Raw genomic sequence first — 18,389 nt, 5'->3', positions numbered from 1 at the left:
CACAGCTCCTGCTGTGGCTAGGAAAGGTCTTCCAAGGATGATGCATTTATCCTCATCATTTCCAGTGTCTAAGATTATGAAATGAGCAGGGATGTAAAAGCCTTTAACCTTCACTAACACGTCCTCTACCAATCCATAAGCTTGTTTTATTGACTTCTCTGCCATCTCTAATGAGATTCTTGCAGCTTGTACCTCAAAAATCCCAGTTTCTCTATTATAGAGAATGGCATAAGATTTATACCTGACCCCAGGTCACATAGAGCCATCTCAAAGATCATGGTTCCTATGGTATAGGATATTAAGAATTTACCAGGATCTTTTTTGTTTTTTGAGGTAGAGTTTGCTGAACCCATGTATTTAGTTCACTAATGAGCAAGGGAGGTTCACCTTCCCAAGTCTCATTACCAAACAACTTGGCATTTAGCTTCATGATGGCTCTTAGATATTGAGCAACTTGATCTTCAGTTACATCTTCATCCTCTTCAGAGGAAGAGTAGTTCTCAGAGCTCATGAATGGCAAAAGGAAGTTTAATGGAATCTCTATGGTCTCTATATGAGCCTCAGATTCCTTTAGGTCCTCAATAGGAAACTCCTTTCTGTCTGGAGGACATCCCATGAGGTCTTCCTCATTGGGATTCACGTCCTCCCCTTCCTCTTTGGATTCGGCCATTTTGATTATATCAATGGCCTTGCACTCTCTTTTTGGATTATCTTCTGTATTTGCTTGGGAGAGTACTATGAGGAGTTTCAATGATTTTCTTACTTAGCTGACCCACTTGTGCCTCCAAGTTTCTAATGGAGGACCTTGTTTCATTCATGAAACTTAAAGTGGCCTTAGATAGACCAGAAACTATGTTTGCTAAGCTAGAGGGGCTCTACTCAGAATTCTCTGTCTGTTGCTGAGAAGATGATGGAAAAGGCTTGCTATTGCTAAACCTGTTTCTTCCACCATTATTAAAGCCTTGTTAAGGATTTTGTTGATCCTTCCATGAGAAATTTGGATGATTTCTCCATGAGGGATTATAGGTGTTTCCATAGGCTTCACCCATGTAATTCACCTCTGCCATTGCAGGGTTCTCAGGATCATAAGCTTCTTCTTCAGAAGATGCCTCTTTAGTACTGTTGGATGCATTTTACCATCCATTCAGACTCTGAGAAATCATGTTGACTTGCTGAGTCAACATTTTGTTCTGAGCCAATATGGCATTCAGAGTATTAATTTCAAGAACTGCCCTTTTCTGAGGCATCTCATTACTCACAGGATTCCTCTCAGAGGTGTACATGAATTGGTTATTTGCAACCATGTCAATGAGTTCTTGAGCTTCTGTAGGTGTTTTCTTTAGGTGAATGGATCCACCTGTAGAATGGTCCAATGACATCTTGGAGAGCTCAGATAGACCATCAGAGAATATATCCAAAATAGTCCATTCTGAAAGCATGCCAGAAGGACATTTTTTGGTCAACTGCTTGTATCTTTTCCAAGCTTCATAGAGGGATTCACCATCTTTTTACTTGAAGGTCTGAACATCCACTCTGATCTTGCTCAGCTTTTGAGGAGGAAAGAACTTGGCCAAGAAGGCCGTGACCAGTTTATCCCAAGAGTCCAGGCTATCTTTAGGTTGTGAGTCCAACCATGTTCTAGCTCTGTCTCTTACAGCAAAGGGGAAAAGCATGAGCCTGTAGACTTCAGGATCTACTCCATTAGTCTTAACAGTATCACAGATCTACAAGAATTCAGTTAAAAACTGATAGGGATCTTCTGATGGAAGTCCATGAAACTTGCAGTTCTGTTGCATTAGAGCAACTAGTTGAGGTTTCAGCTCAACATTGTTTGCTCCAATGGCAGGGATTGAGATGCTTCTTCCATAAAAATTGGAAGTAGGTGTAGTATAATCACCAAGCATCCTTCTTGTGCCTCCACCATTGTTATTGGGTTCGGCCATGTCTCTTTCCTTTTCGAGATTCTCTGTAAGGTTTTCTCTGATTTATTGTGCTTTAGCTTCTCTTAGTTTCTTCTTTAGAGTCCTTTCAGGTTTAGGATATGCTTCAACAAGAATGTCCTTGTCCTTGCTCCTGCTCATATGAAAAAGAAGAGAACAGAAAAGGAAGAGAAATCCTCTATGTCACAGTATAGAGATTCCTTTATGTGAGTAGAAGAAGAAAAGAATAGAAGAAGGAGGAGAAAAATTCGAACACAGAGGAGAAGAGAGGGCTCAAATTTTTAGATGAAAAGAAGTGGTAGTAATTAAATAAATAAATAGAAGAAGGTGAGAGAGAGGAGTTTTTGAAAATTAATTTTTGAAAAATTGGTTAGTGAATTTCGAAAATTAAGAGAAGAAATAAAATTAAAATTAAAATTTGAAACAATTAGTTAATTAAAAAGAATTTTGAAAAAGGGTGAGGGATTTTCGAAAATTAGAGAGAGAAAAGTAGTTAGGTGGTTTTGAAAAAGATAAGAAACAAACAAAAAGTCAATTAGTAAATTGAAAAAGATTTGAAAATCAAAAAGATAGGAAGTTAGAAAAGATTTGAGAAAAAGATTTTGAAAATCAATTTTAAAAATATTTTCGAAAATATAAAAGAAAAATAAAAAAGATTTGATTTTCGAAAAAAATTTTGAAAAGTTAAGACTTTTAAAATTGAAATCTTGACTTGACTAACAAGAAATAACATATTTTAAAAATTTTTGACTAAGTCAACCCAAAGATTTCAAAATTTATGAGAGAAATAAGAAAAAAGATATTTTTTTATTTTTGAATTTTTAATGATGAGAGAGAAAAATACAAATATGACCCAAAACATAAAAATTATGGATCAAAACACATGATGCATGCAAGAACACTATGAATGTCAAGATGAACACCAAGAACACTTTGAAGATCAAGATAAACATCAAGACTTATTTTTGAAAAATTTTCAAGGAAAAACATGCAAGACACCAAACTTAGAAATTTTTAATGCTTAGACACTATGAATGCAAAAATGCATATGAAAAACAACAAAAGACACAAAACAAGAAAATATGAAGATCAAATAAGAAGACTTATCAAGAACAACTTAAAGATCATGAAGAACACCATGCATGAAATTTTTGAAAAATGCATAAATTTTTAAAACATGCAATTGACACCAAACTTAAAATTTGACACTAGACTCAAACAAGAAACACAAAATATTTTTGGTTTTTATGATTTTATTAATTTTTAGGGATTTTTCGAAAATAATTTTTAGAAAAAAATGAAAAAAGAAGAAAAAAAATTTTTGAAAAGATTTTGAAAACTTTCTCAAAAGAAAATTACCTAATCTGAGCAACAAGATGAACCGTCAGTTGTCCAAACTTAAACAATCCCCAGCAACCGCGCCAAAAACTTGGTGCACGAAATTGTGATCATCAACAATGGCGCCAAAGACTTGGAGCTCTCAAACGTGAATCACACTTTGTCACAACTTCGCACAATTAACTAGCAAGTGCACTGTGTCGTCCAAGTAGTAAACCTTACGTGAGTAAGGGTCGATCCCACGGAGATTGTTGGTATGAAGCAAGCTATGGTCATCTTGTAAATCTCAGTTAGGCAGATTCAAATGGTTATAATGGTTTTCAAAAATAAAGATAAATAAAGCATAAAATAGAGATAGATATACTATGGAGATGCTTTGTTCCTTCTGAATCTCTCCTTTCCTACTGCTTCCATCCAATCATTCTTACTCCCTTCCATGGCAAGCTGTTTGTTGGGTTTCACCGTTGTCAATGGCTACCTCCCGTCCTCTCAGTGAAAATGGTCCAAATGCTCTGTCACAGCACGGCTAATCATCTGTCGGTTCTCGATGATGTCGGAATAGAATCCAATGATTATTTTGCGTCTGTCACTACGCCCAACACTCGCGAGTTTGAAGCTCGTCACAGTCATCCCATCTCAGATCTTACTCGGAATACCATAGACAAGGTTTAGACTTTCCGGATCTTAGGAATGGCTGCCAATAATTCTAGCTTATACCACGAAGACTCCGATCTTTCGGAATGGAGACTAAGAGATATGCGCTCGATCTAAGGTAGAACAGGAGTGGTTGTCAGGCACGCGTTCATAGGTGAGAATGATAATGAGTGTCACAGATCATCACATTCATCATGTTGAAGTGCAACGAATATCTTAGAATAAGAATAAGCTGAATTGAATACAAGAATAATAGTAATTGCATTAATACCCGAGGAACAACAGAGCTCCACACCTTAATCTATGGTGTGTAGAAACTCCACCGTTTAAAATACATAAGTGATAAAGGTCCAGGCATGGCCGTTAGGCCAGCACCCAATGGCATATGAATTCAAAAATAGGGAAAAGGACCCCTAGTACAATAGTAAAAAGTTCTATTTATACTAAACTAGCTACTAGGGTTTACAGAAATAAGTCTAAGTGCAGAAATCCACTTCTGGGGCCCACTTTGGTGTGTGCTTGGGCTGAGCTTGAGCTTTACACGTGCATAGGCTTCTCTTGGAGTTGAACACCAAGTTGTAACGTGTTTTTGGCGTTTAACTCTGGTTTGTGACGTGTTTCTGGCGTTTTACTCCAGAATGCAGCATGGAACTGGTGTTGAATGTCAGTTTGCAATATCTAAACTCGAATAAAGTATGAACTATTATATATTGCAGGAAAGCCCTAGATGTCTAATTTCCAACGCAATTGAGATCGCGCCGTTTGAAGTTTTGTAGCTCCAGAAAATTCATTTCGAGTGCAGGGAGGTCAGAATCCAACAACATCAGCAATCCTTTTTCAGCCTGAATCAGATTTTTGCTCAGGTCCCTCAATTTCAGCCAGAAAATACCTGAAATCATAGAAAAACAAACAAACTCATAGTAAAGTCCAGAAATGTGAATTTTGCATAAAAACTAATAAAAACATCCCTAAAAGAAGCTAGATCCTACTAAAAACTACCTAAAAGCAATGCCAAAAAGCATATAAATTATCCGCTCATCAGGTGACTGAAGGGATCGTCCTTGGGCACAAGATTTCGAACAAGGAAATAGAGGTAGATCAACCTAAGATAGAGGTAATGGAAAAATTACCACCACCTGCCAATGTTAAGGCAATCAGAAGCTTTCTGGGGCATGCAGGATTCTATAGGAGGTTTATAAAGGATTTTTCAAAAATCACGAAACCTCTAAGTAATCTACTAGCTGCTGACATGCCATTTATATTTGACACAGAGTGTCTGTAGGCATTTGAGACCCTGAAAGCCAAGCTGGTTACAACACTAGTCATTTCTGCACCAAACTGGACATTACCATTCGAACTGATGTGTGATGCTAGTGACCATGCAATTAGTGCAGTATTGGGATAGAGGTGTGACAAACTTCTGCATGTCATCTACTATGATAGCCGTGTTCTAAATGATGCATAGAAGAATTACACAACCACAGAAAAGGAATTGCTTGCAATGGTTTATGCTATTGACAAGTTCAGATCCTATTTAGTAGGATCAAAGGTGATTGTGTACACTGACCATGCTGCTCTTAAATATCTACTCACAAAGCAAGATTCAAAACCCAAGCTTATAAGGTGGGTATTGCTTCTGCAAGAGTTTGATATAGAAATAAGAGACAGAAAAGGGACAGAAAACCAGGTAGCAGATCACCTATCCCGGATAGAACCAGTAGAAGGGGCATCCCTCCCCATTACTGAGATCTCTGAAACCTTTCCTAATGAGCAACTATTTACCATTCAAGAAGTACCATGGTTTGCAGATATTGCAAACTATAAGGATGCAAGGTTCATACCCAAGGAGTATAGCAAGGAACAAACAAAAAAACTAATTTTTGATGCAAAGTAGTACTTGTGGGATGAACCATATCTCTTTAAGAGATGCGCAGACGGAATAATCCGTAGATGTGTGCCTAGAGAAGAAGCACAGAGGATCCTTTGCATTGCCATGGATCAGAGTATGGAGGACATTTCAGAAGTGAGCGAACAGCCACAAAAGTCCTCCAATGCGGCTTCTACTGGCCTACTCTCTATAAAGACTCCCGAGAGTTTATACGGAACTTTGATAGCTGCCAGAGAGCTGGTAATCTGCCTCATGGTTATGCCATGACTCAACAAGGGATCTTAGACATTGAATTGTTTGACTTATGGGGTATTGACTTCATAGGACTGTTCCCACCTTCATACTCAAACACTTATATTCTGGTGGCAGTGGACTATGTATCTAAATGGGTAGAGGCAATTGCAACACCCACTAATGATACTAAAACAGTGATAAAGTTCCTCTAGAAACACATCTTCAGTAGATTTGGTGTCCCTAGAGTATTAATCAGCGATGGAGGCACTCATTTATACAATAAACAGCTTTACTCTGCTATGATCCGGTATGGAATTAGCCACAAGGTGGCAACTCTGTATCATCCACAGACAAATGGGCAAGCTAAGGTCTCTAATAAAAAACTAAAAAGAATCCTGGAACAGACTGTAATGGCCCGTAGAAAGGATTGGGCAAAAAGCTTGGATGATGCTCTGCGGACATACAGAACAGCATTCAAGACTCCTATAAGAACTTCTCCATACCAACTTGTGTATGGCAAGGCCAGTCATTTGCCCATGGAACTGAAACACAAGGCCTACTGGGCAACCAAATTCCTAAACCTTGATGCTAAATTAGCTGGAGAGAAAACATTGCTCCAGTTGAATGAGCTAGAGGAGTTCAGGCTCAATGCTTTCGAAAATGCAAAAATTTACAAGGAGAAAGCAAAAAGATGGCATGACAAGAAATTGTCATCCAAAGTCTTTGAACCAGGACAAAAGGTCCTGCTATTCAACTCTAGACTCAGATTATTCCCTAGGAAATTAAAATCCCGGTGGAGGGGACCATATGTGATTACAAGTGTGTCACCATATGGATATGTGGAGCTTTAGGATACTGACTCTGATAAAAGATTCATTGTTAATGGACAAAGAGTCAAACACTATCTTGAAAGCAATATTGAGCAAGAATGCTCAGTACTGAGACTAGAATAATGCTCAGTAAGGTCCAGCTAAAGACAATGAAGAAGCGGTTGCTGGGAGGCAACCCAGCCATTGGTCAAGTATATTTATATTTTAAATAATAATTTTTGGAGTTTGATATAAAATTTATCTTCAATTACAGGAGTTCACAGAGTTACAGAAGGATTCAGAGCAGAAAATAGAGAAAAGGAGCTCACTGGTAGAGAAACGCCAGTAAGGAGCGTTTTTGGGCGTTAAACACCAGAATGGGTATCATTCTGGGCGTTTAACGCCAGTAAGAAGCACCTTCTGGGTGTTAAACGCCAGAATGGGTGCCATTCTGGACGTTTAACGCTAGACTTGTAGCATCCTGGGTGTTTACAAAAATGCCCAGTAACAAAGGAAATTTGGCGTTTAAACGCCAGCCAGGGTACCTGGCTGGGCGTTTAAATGCCCAAAACATGCTACTCCTGGGTGTTTAACGTCAGGAACATGGAGGGAAGGAGGTTTTTGTTCCCAACTCAAATTTTTTTAATCTTCATATTTCCATCCACATTTCTTGCATGAACATGTTACAAATCCTCATCTTCCAAATTCTATTTCAAAAAATTCTTTATCCTAAAAATCTTTTTCAATTTCTTTCAAAATATTTTTCCAAACTCATATATCTTTTTAATTTCTTTTCAAATCTTTTCCAAACACTCATCTATCTTTTTAAATTCGTTTCAAATCTTTTTCAACCCATCACACTATCTTTTCAAAATTAGATTTATCTTTTTCAAATTTCTCTCTTATCTTTTCAATTTTAAAAATACATCTTTTTCATATCATAACTATCCTTTTACAAATCATATCTTTTATCATATCTTTTTCAAAATTTTCGAACCCACCCCTCTCCCTTTTAAATTGACATTCGGCAATCCCCTCTCCTCCACCATTCGAAATTGTCTCTCCTTCTCTTCCTCTCCTTTCCTTTCTTTTGCTCGAGGACAAGCAAACCTCTAAGTTTGGTGTGATTTTCGTGATCACTGAGCCAGAGACTCACCAAGATCATGGTTCCTAAGGGAAAATAAACCACCACAAGAGGCAAGAAAGAGAATATTCCAAAACTACATTGGAATCAAGAGAGGTTCTTAACCAAAGAACATGCAGACCATTATTATAAAATAATGGGCCTGAGGTCAGTGATCCCAGAAGTTAAATTTGATCTGAAAAAAGATGAATATCCGGAGATCCAAGAGCAGATTCAAAACAGAGGCTGGGAAATTCTAGCTAATTCTGAGACAAAGGTGGGAAGAAACATGGTTCAGGAGTTCTACTCAAATCTGTGGCAAATAGATAAACAGAGAATGTCTAGAACTGCCTTCTATACCTTCTGAACTATGGTCAGAGGGAGGATTATCTACTTCCACCATGATAGCATAAGAGAGATCTTCATGCTGCCTCAACTACAAGATGACCCAGAATCCTTTAATAGGAGAATTGTGAATCAAGATAAGCGCTTAGACCATGTTCTAGAGGACATATACATCCCTGGACCCAAGTGGGTAACCAACACAAAGAATGTCCCAATTCAACTTAAGAGAGGGATCTCAAACCCATTGCAAGAGGCTGGCTGGATTTTATTGGGCGTTCCATACTACCCACCAGCAACCGCTCCGAGGTCACTGTTAAAAGAGCAGTGATGATCCATTGCAATATGATGGGAAACAAAGTGGAAGTTCATCATTTGATTGCTTGTGGCTTTATACAATTGCAAACAAGAACACCACTGAGGCCAAATTAGCCTACCCAAACTTGATTTCTCTGCTATGTAAAAATGCTGGAGTAAGAATGGGAGTAGATAAGTATATCTCAGTTGATCTCCCAATCACAAAAAAGTCAATGGAAAGGCAACAAGTGCAAGACATTCCCATCAAAAGGAGGGCACAAGAATTTCTCCCAAAAATTCCATAGATTGACTACTGGAACCGCTTAGAAGCATCTATTACCAAGCTGCAAGAAGCTATGGATCAAATGAAAGAAGAACAGCAAAATCAAAATAGTATGCCCTGCAAGCTGCTTAAGGAACAGGAGAAGCAAGGGCGTGAACTGCATTAGCTGAAGCACCAGAAGCTACCTCTTGAAGGGCCAGACACCCCCACAGAATGAAGGAGCCTCCACCTCCCAAAATAAAGGTTGTTTGAGTCCTAATCTTAACTTTGTGATAACTCTGCTATTAGAAATCTATTTTTAGAGTCATATGAATAGTAGTAATTAGTGTCTTTATTTTTTGTTTTTAATTTTATCCCCAAGTAAGCTATAATTTATTTTTCTCATCATCATTAAACATGAATAAAATAGCAGATTTTTAGAATAAGGAAGCAATTTTATTTTTGAGTTCTTAATAAGAAAAAAATTCAAATTATTTATATTTGGTGACAATACTTTTTGTTCTCTGAATGAATGCCTGAAATTTATAAATGTTAAAATTGTTGGCTCTTGAAAGAATAATGAAAAAAGAGAAATATTGTTGATAATCTGAAAAATCATAGAATTGATTCTTGAAGCATGAGAAAACAGTGAAGAACAAAGCTTGAAAAAAATGAAAAATAAAAGAAAGAAAAAGAAGAAAGGAAGCAAAAAAAGCCAATAGCCCTTTTAACCAAAAGGCAAGGGTGAAGAGGATCCAAGGCTTTGAGCATCAATGGATAGGAGGGCCTACAGGCATAAAATCCTGGCCTAAGCGGCTGAATCAAGCTGTCCCTAACCATGTGCTTGTGGCATGCAAGTCTAAGTGAAGAACTTTAGACTGAGTGGTTAAAGTCGTGATCCAATGCAAAAAGAGTGTGCTTAAGAACTCTATACACCTCTAACTGGGGACATTAGCAAGGCTGAGTCACAATCTGAAAAGGTTCACTCAGTTATGTGTCTGTGGCATTTATGTATCCGGTGATAATACTGGAAAACATAATGCTTAGGGCTACAGCCAAGACTCATAAAGTAGCTGTGTTCAAGAATCAACATGCTAAACTAGGAGAATCAATAAAACTATTTGAACTCTGAGTTCCTATAGATGCCAGTCATTCAGAACTTCAAAGGATAAATGGAGATGCCAAAACTATTCAGAAACAAAAAGCTACTAGTCCCGCTCATCTAATTAGAATTTGAGCTTCATGTAAACTCTGAGATGCTATTGCCTCTTGATTTTTTTTATCCTATTTCATTCATCTAGTTACTTGAGGACAAGTAACAGTTTAAGTTTGGTGTTGTGATGAGCGGATATCTTGTACGCTTTTTGGGGGTATTTTCATATAGTTTTTAGTAGGATCTAGCCACTTTTTAGTATATTTCTATTAGTTTTTATGCAAAATTCACATTCCTGGACTTTACTATAAGTTTGTGTGTTTTTCTGTGATTTCATGTATTTTCTGGCTGAAATTGAGGGACCTGAGCAAAAATCTGATTCAGAGCCTAAAAAAGGACTGTAGATGCCGTTGGATTCTAACCTCCCTGCACTCGAAGTGGAATTTCTGGAGCTACAGAACTCTAAATGATGCACTCTTAATTTCTAGCGATATATAATAGTCTATAATTTGCATGACTTCTGATGATGTAAAATGGCATCAAAACGCCAGCTCTCTCCCCTTTTCTGGCGTCAAAATGCCAGAACTGGCATAAAAGTTGGAGTTAAAAGCCTAAACTGGCACCAAAGCTGGTGTTTAACTCCAGGAATAACCTATGCACGTGAAAGCTCTAATGCTCAGCCCCAGCACATACCAAGTGGGCCCCAGATGTGGATTTATGCACTACCTATCTTAGTTTACTCATTTTCTGTAAACCTAGGTTACTAGTTGAGTATAAAAACTACTTTTACAGATTTATTTTTTACCTCATGACATTTTACATGTTTTATCTTGTATTTCTGATGGCATGAGTCTCTAAACTCCATGGTTCAGGGTGAGGAGCTCTGCTGTGTTTTGATGAATTAATGCAATTAAGACAGTTTTCTATTCAATCACGCTTGTCTCTATTCTAAGATATTCACTCGCACTTCATCCTGATGAATGTGATGATCCGTGACACTCATCTCCATTCTCAACCTATGAACGCGTGCCTGACAACCACTTCCGTTCTACCTTAGATTGAGTGTATATCTCTTAGCCTCTTGGTTCATGATCAGAGTCTTCATGGTATAGGCTAGGACTATTGGCAGCCATTCCTGAGATCCAGAAAGTCTAAACCTTGTCTGTGGTATTCCGAGTAAGATCTAGGAGGGGATGACTATGACGAGCTTCAAACTCGCGAGTGCTGGGCGCAGTGACAGACACAAAAGAATCAATGGATTCTATTCCAACATGGGCGAGAACCGACAGATGATTAGCTGTGCGGTGACAGCGCATTTGGACCATTTTCACTGAGAGGACGGATGGTAGCTGTTCCGAGGGTTACCTAAAACTGTAGGTCAATCTCGGATGCGATATTCCGTGTTGGTCGGAACGGTTGTATCCGATTTGTTGGACTTGATGGTGGTGCTGATTCCTTCATCCCCAGAGGGTGGGGGGTACCTGCAAGGGACTCCGATGCTTAAGTTAGCAAGGGTATTAAGCAGGTATTGAGTAGAATCAGAGTATGAGTTATACCTGGGTGCTCCAGTGTATTTATAATGGTGTAGAGAGACCTTCCTTAGATAAGATAAGTTAGTTATCTTATCTTATCTTTATCTTTGAGTGAAGCCATCTTATCTTTAAGGGAACCGCCTTTATCTCTATAGGCTTGGGCTGCCCTTGGATTCGGGATATGTTCCACTGTTTGGGCCCTTTATTGGGCTTTCCTGGTAGTTTGGCCGAGCTCTTTGAGAAGAGGTCGGATTGTCCTGACCTGAAGAGGTCGGTCGCTTTGTCGGTAGAACATCCCGGGTCGGACAGCTCGACCCCAGGTATGAACAGTGCCCCTGCTCGAGCTCGATCTTCCTTTTTGAGGTCGAGTCTTTAGTTTTAGGACTTAACCGAACTCGAGCATTTCGTCGATTTTATCTTTGTAGAGTTCCTTTTTGAATGCGAAACGTTTCTGTTCCATTTCCTCTGAAAAGCGCGCGCTTTTGCATTAGTGTCCTGGCCTTGGAAATGCGTGACGATTTTTATTGCCCTCATTAATTGGTTTTTGATGCTCCATTTCTTTTGGCTTTTATTTTGAATTTCACTTCTCAAGGAACATTTTTCTTTTTCTCTTGCTTTTTGCTGTAGCTTCCCCTTTTTTCTTCTCTCCTTCTGTTTTCATCTGAAAACTTACGTTTCTTGGCGTTTCTTCTTGCAACATTGTTTGGCGATCATGAGTTCTTTCGATGGCAATTTCTGGTCTCTTCGTCTTCAACCTTCTTCTGCATTCTTCTCCTTTTTCAGGTTGGTTTTGCTTTCTCTTTCGTCGTCTATTTTTGCTGCTCTGTATTTGATTTTGAAGTTTTTGATTTTGACTGAGTGCATGTTGGAAAGCTTGAATCTTTGTATATTATCACGCTCGATTTATCACTGTGATGCACGCTTTCTGGTTTTCCTTTTGACCTTATGTATGCTTCTTGGGGGTATTCTCCTAGTTTGGCTCTTTAGGGCTTCGTATGCTTACTGCTGATTTCTGAACTGTTGTTTTTTGAGGAAGGTTGCTCCTTTGATGGCTTTTGTTCTGTTGACTGCTTTTCTTTGATGGAGATTGCTTCGTAAAAGAAATTTTTCTTTTGGCGGTTTGTTTGATCTTCTTCCCGTTTGTTTTTCTTTTTGGGATGTTGCTTTCTGAGAAAGGGTTTCTCTTTGTTCTTGCTGTGAGTTTTTGTTGGGTCGTTAGCCTTGTAGATTTTCCTAAATCTTTGTTCCCTAATTACCTCCAAAGGATGCTCCTGGGCCTTCTTGGTGTGGGTCCTGGGGTTTCATTTTGCTTGTTTGTGCCGTGTTTAGACTGTACTGGTTGAGTTGTTTTGATTTCGTCCGAGATATTTTTAGTAATCCACTCTCCTTTTCTTGTTTGTAGGACTAGTTGGCTATGTCTTCTCGCAAAAATATTGTAGAGACGTCTTCTAAGGTTCCTGAGGGTATGTCCAATTGGCTGGACTCCCTTATTTTGATGTGTGTTTCTGTGGTCAATACTGAATTCAGTGTGGAGCTTAGGAAATATCACCGTCTCTATAAGAGTAGGGATCAGGAGAAGAATTATGAGTTGGTGGCACCTGACTTCGAAGAGAAGGTTTCCTTCCCTGTCCTGACCCAGGGGGAGCGCCTTTTCTTTTACGCTTATGACTATTTCTTCAGCCAGTTGGACATCACCTTTCCCTTTACCTTGTTTGAGACCGATTTGTTGTGGTCGTGTAATGTAGCTCCATCCCAGCTTCATCCAAACTCCTGGGGCTTTATTAAGATTTTTCAACATCTTTGTCAAGAACTGAATGTTATCCCTTCTCAAACTCTTTTTCTTTATTTGTTTGTTTTAACTAAGCCCGAAATTTCTTCAAAAAAGAAAGCCTCGTGGGTTTCTTTTAGATCTGAACAAGGACATACGTTTTTTACCATGTATGACGAGTCTTTTAGGGACTTCAAGAATTATTTTTCAAGGTTTGAGCTGTTGAGGGAGCTTGATAAACCACTATTTCATGATAAATCTTGTGCTTAAATTGAATTATTTTTTCAACCCTTCACCTACTTATTCATATGAATTTGCATGGTTTTACAATTTCTTCCTTAGGATATGACATATGAGAAAACATGTTTCCTATGCTTTAAAATAATCAAACTTAATTATCCTTTATTACCATTCGATGCCGTGATTTGTGTGTTGAGTACTTTCAGGTTTTATAGGGCAGGAATGACTTAAAGGATGGAAAGGAAACATACAAAAAGGGAAGGAAAGCACAAATCGGAGTTTTGGAGAAACTAGCAGCGACGCGTCCGCGTGGACGACGCGAACGAGTGCTTTGTAGAAATTAGCATTGACGCGAGCGCATAGACGACGCGAACGCGTGACGTGCGAAACACAATTGACGCAGATGCATGACTGACGCGACCACATGGAAGAGCAAAACTCCAAATGACGCGACCGCGTGACCCACGCGGATGCGTGACGTGCGCGATCTGCATAATTTGCAGAAGTCGGTCCCAGTGACTTCTAGGACCTTTTTGGCCCAGATCCAAGCCCCGAAAACACAGATTAAAGTATTATAAATGGAGAGATCCATCCATTCATGGAGATATAGAGGATACCGGATACTTTATACAACAGACATTCATAGATAGTTTTAGATGTAGCTTTTAGAGAGAGAAGTTCTCTCCTCTATCTTAGGATTAGGATTTAGGACTTATAATTTCTTTTAACCTTAGGATTATCTCATCTTCATATCAGGTTCAATATTCCTTTATTTTCACTTCTCTTATTTGTTAATTTTATATGTTGCCAAATTGGCTTATGGACCATTCATGTTATGATTTTCTTAATTAATACACATTGAGGTATTTCAGACTTATGATTGCTTCTCTTTCTTTATATAAATAATTTAGATTTTTACTATTGGCTTTGGTTGATTAATTGGTGACTCTTGAATTGTCAAACTCATCATGAGTGATAATTATTATTCTTGCTGATTAATTTAGATTCCTATAACTCTAGTCTTTCCTTAAGGAGTTGACTAGGACTTTAGGTGTTAAATTTATTTTTCCACTTAACTGACCTTTATAGTTAGAGGTTGACTTAGTGGGAGCAAAAGTACAATTCTCATCACCATTGATAAGGATAACTATGATAGGACTTCCAGTTTTTATATCTTGCCAAGAGATTTCTTCATTATTAATTTATTAATTTCTGCAAACCATTTCTCTTGTTCAAAACCTTTTCAAACCCAAACACTATTTTCCATAACCAATAATAAAACACACCTCCCTGCAATTCTTTGAGAAGATGACCCGAGATTTGAATACTTCGGTTTATAAATTTTATTGGGTCTGTAACGTTTGTACGAAAGGATTTTCTGTTGGTTTAGAAGCTATACTTACAACGTGACTATTTTTATAAAATTCTTTACTAGCAAAAATCCCAACGTCAAAATGGTGCCGTTGCCGGGGAATTGCAAACGTGTGCCTTATTATTGGTTATTGTAAATATTTTTCTTTTACTTGTTTATTTGTTTTTGTTTTCCCTTCTTATTCCTGATAGTTACTATGAGTTCTCACCCCTCTTGCTTTGAGTTTGGTTCTAATTTTGTTGAAAGAAATAGAAGCTATAACAGGAATATGCATCACGGCCTAAGTAATCAAAGATGGATGGAGCCAAGAGGGTATGATCAACCCTTAAGGCAACAACACCTTCCAAGATATCATGGACAATGACTATTCTACAATGCATACCAAGCTGATAGATATGGTGAACCACCATACTCACAAGCTTCTTTTCACCAGTCGCCACCATATGATCCTTATCCACCACAACGCCAATCCAATTACTCCTAAGAACCACCACTCCCCTATGCACCATGTCCATATCCATCAAGCCAAGAATCACAGGTTTGCTTCGAAGAATTAGTAGACCAATTTCATACAATCCTTCATCAACTGGAGCAGGCAATAAATCAATTATCTTCCAAACGTTCGGACACTCAACAGACCCCCATTGCTTCATATTGTGAATCTAATGAAGAACGTAGCACGAAGGAGACACTAGAAAATCCAGTAGACAGTATAGAGCATAACCTCGTACTAGAACAAGTAGAGGAAGCTGTCACTATAGAAAAAGAAGAGTTGGTTGAAGATTTAAGAGATGCCGAACCTCCACCAGAATCCAGAGTTGTGAAGAATTCCATCGAAGACGTTAAAATTGATGCTAAGGAGGATAGTGCACAACCCCCAAAGCAGGTATCCTATGAGGAATTGGACGGAGTAACCCAAGACGAATGTCTCCTTGGTGATGATAATCACAAGTCAAGTCCTCTTAGTAATGAACTTGCATCCGCAAGTGAAGTCTTTGAGATAGAAGAATCTTCTCCAAGTGAATACGAAGATGATGCAGAGGTAGACTATTCTCAACCTCCCAATTATGACTCAAGTGATGAGGAAGGTATCGATGACTTTGATCAAGACATGGTTGAAATGGAAGAAATTTGCAAAGAAGTAGAGGAACTCACAGAAGACTACAAGGGAGTAGTGCTTGCAGAACCACTAGAAACACCTATCCCAAGGCCGTTACCACCCAACACAAACTTCAAGTGGGTAAAATCCTTGACCTTTCTCTTCACTTTTCCACTTGAATATGGTTTGCTTGAAACAGATGGCCAGCTTAGAGCTCTTTGCGGCTTTAAGAGAAAAAGGGGAATGACTCGCACTCAGCGCTGGTATGCAAGATTCAATGAGGTTCCACACTTCAATTTGATGTGCAAGAATTGGTGTCAAACTCAATTGAAGGGATCTCAGAAGCTGTTTGGTCACTGCAGTAAGAATTCAGATTACTCACCACCTGACTAGAAAAATACAGATCAAGACAAAGATGGGTGTAAAAGTAGAGTTTGGGATCCTGGAATCTATTCCAACATTCAACACCCCGGGAGCCTGGAAACCTGTTTGAGACTACTTAAGGGTTTTACGTACCTTGTTTGGGACCCTGGAGGATGCTGGCATTCCAAACACTGGTGGAGATTTCTGGACGAATTCAAGCACAAGCCACCATAACAGGAAGCTCATCAAATGTCCAACGTAAGGACTTTAACTAAAAGTGCTAGGTGCGAGACAATCGACCATGGTATGATCGTTCCTTCTCCATTCTACTCTGTTTTTTAATTTTGTTTGAACCTGGAATTTTTGCATGACATTCATTGCATTTTACATTCTGCATACTGCATAAAAAAAAGAGAAAGCACACGACGCGATAGCCTCACTGACGTGTCCGCGTCACAAGTACATTACGAAGAAAGAGAAAGTGCACAGAAAGTCACGCGAAAGCATGGCTGGAGGCGTGCCTTTGGCACAAATTGTTCCACGCGACCGCGTGCCCTACGCGCTCACGTCATTTGCAAAAAATGCCTCCCACGCATCCGCGTCACTCACGCGAACGAGTGATTTGATATCGGCGTAAAGATCCAACGCCCAGAAATTTGGGTTGGAATCGTGCGGCTGGTGTGCGTTTAGCACAAAATGACCCACGCGTGTGCGTCCCTGACGTGACCACATCACTACACAACAACCACACCACACGAAAGCGTGAGCGACGCAATCGTGTCGCGTAGATATTTTGGCCCCCTAAATAGAGACAGAGAGTTGCGCTGAAACGACGCTGGAAGCGTGCGTCTAGCACAAATTCCAGCGATGTGGCCGCGTTCCTCACGTGTCCACGTCATCCATCTTTTACCCAAACCACGCGATTGTGTCGACCACGCATCTGCGTCAACCCTATTTCACCCTACTCACGCGATCGCGTCCTCTACACGTTTGCGTGGATTTGCGATCATTAACCCCAAATCACGCGAACCCTAACCCGTCTCGGACCCCAAATCCCAACCCCCCTCTCCCTACTCCTCTGCATCTCTCTCTCCCTCAGCCACCCCCAGCCACCAACAACAACCACCCCCAGTCGCCTAGACCACCGTGCCACTACCGCCACACCCCTTTCCCCCTCTTCTTTCTTCCATTCTTCTCTTCTCTCCCCTCTGCCACTGCCCCCACCACGGCCAGCCTCAGACCGCCGCAGCACATCCCCTCCAATCCCGACATTCCCTCCGAGCCCGACACGCCCTCCGACACATCTGAGGAGGAGGTGAGCGATCATGAGGAGGAGGCACCTTCCCAGGCTGAGCAGGGAGGACCCGAGCACACTGAACCACATCATGAGGAGCACCACCAGCTACATACCGCTGATCCGAATATTCTTCTACAGACAGAGCCTCCGCTTCAGTAGAATGCTCCTCCTACACTCATAGAGACTGCTGACCCTCAGCTTACCACCGAGACACCGGCAGCCCATCCTTCCAGAGATGACACTTCCTCACATCCAGTTTTAGTGAGCATCGAGGACGATGCTATTATTTAAGTGTGGAGAGATCGCCATCTCTGGCATATATTTCTTTTGGTGAACCACTACAGACTCTTATCTTAATTTGTTCATTTTCTGTATTTTATTTGCACATTTTTTCTCTTTTGCTTTTGTTGTACTTTTGCATTATACACTATGGGCTGTATATATCTTGGATATTTTAGCTTAATCTGCACCTTAGTTTACTAGTTATATATTAAGTGGATTAATTAGTATAGTTTACCTTTTTCTATGATAGTTGATTTAATTGAAAAAAAAATAAAAAGAGTAAGCTAGAAACCATAGTATATTAAAACAATCCACACACCTTGTATATATAGCATTACATGTTAGTTTGTTAACAACATTTCTTCAAGGAGAAACACTAAGATTTTAAGGGGCACC

At 39.5% G+C, this 18,389-nt stretch overlaps 1 non-coding gene across 1 annotated transcript; it reads left to right on the top strand.

The window, feature by feature from the left end:
• The first annotated feature begins 1,432 nt into the window (after positions 1–1,432).
• On the top strand, positions 1,433–1,541 carry LOC127747325 (small nucleolar RNA R71). The gene has a single exon (XR_008009125.1). It is a non-coding gene; the product is annotated as a small nucleolar RNA R71 (small nucleolar RNA).
• The last annotated feature ends 16,848 nt before the right edge of the window (positions 1,542–18,389 follow it).

Source organism: Arachis duranensis, chromosome 4 (genome assembly GCF_000817695.3).
Source record: "Arachis duranensis cultivar V14167 chromosome 4, aradu.V14167.gnm2.J7QH, whole genome shotgun sequence".
NCBI classification, from domain to species: Eukaryota; Viridiplantae; Streptophyta; class Magnoliopsida; order Fabales; family Fabaceae; genus Arachis; species Arachis duranensis.
Note: the sequence above shows the minus strand (reverse complement) of the source record. Positions and strands in the feature narration are given on the sequence as shown.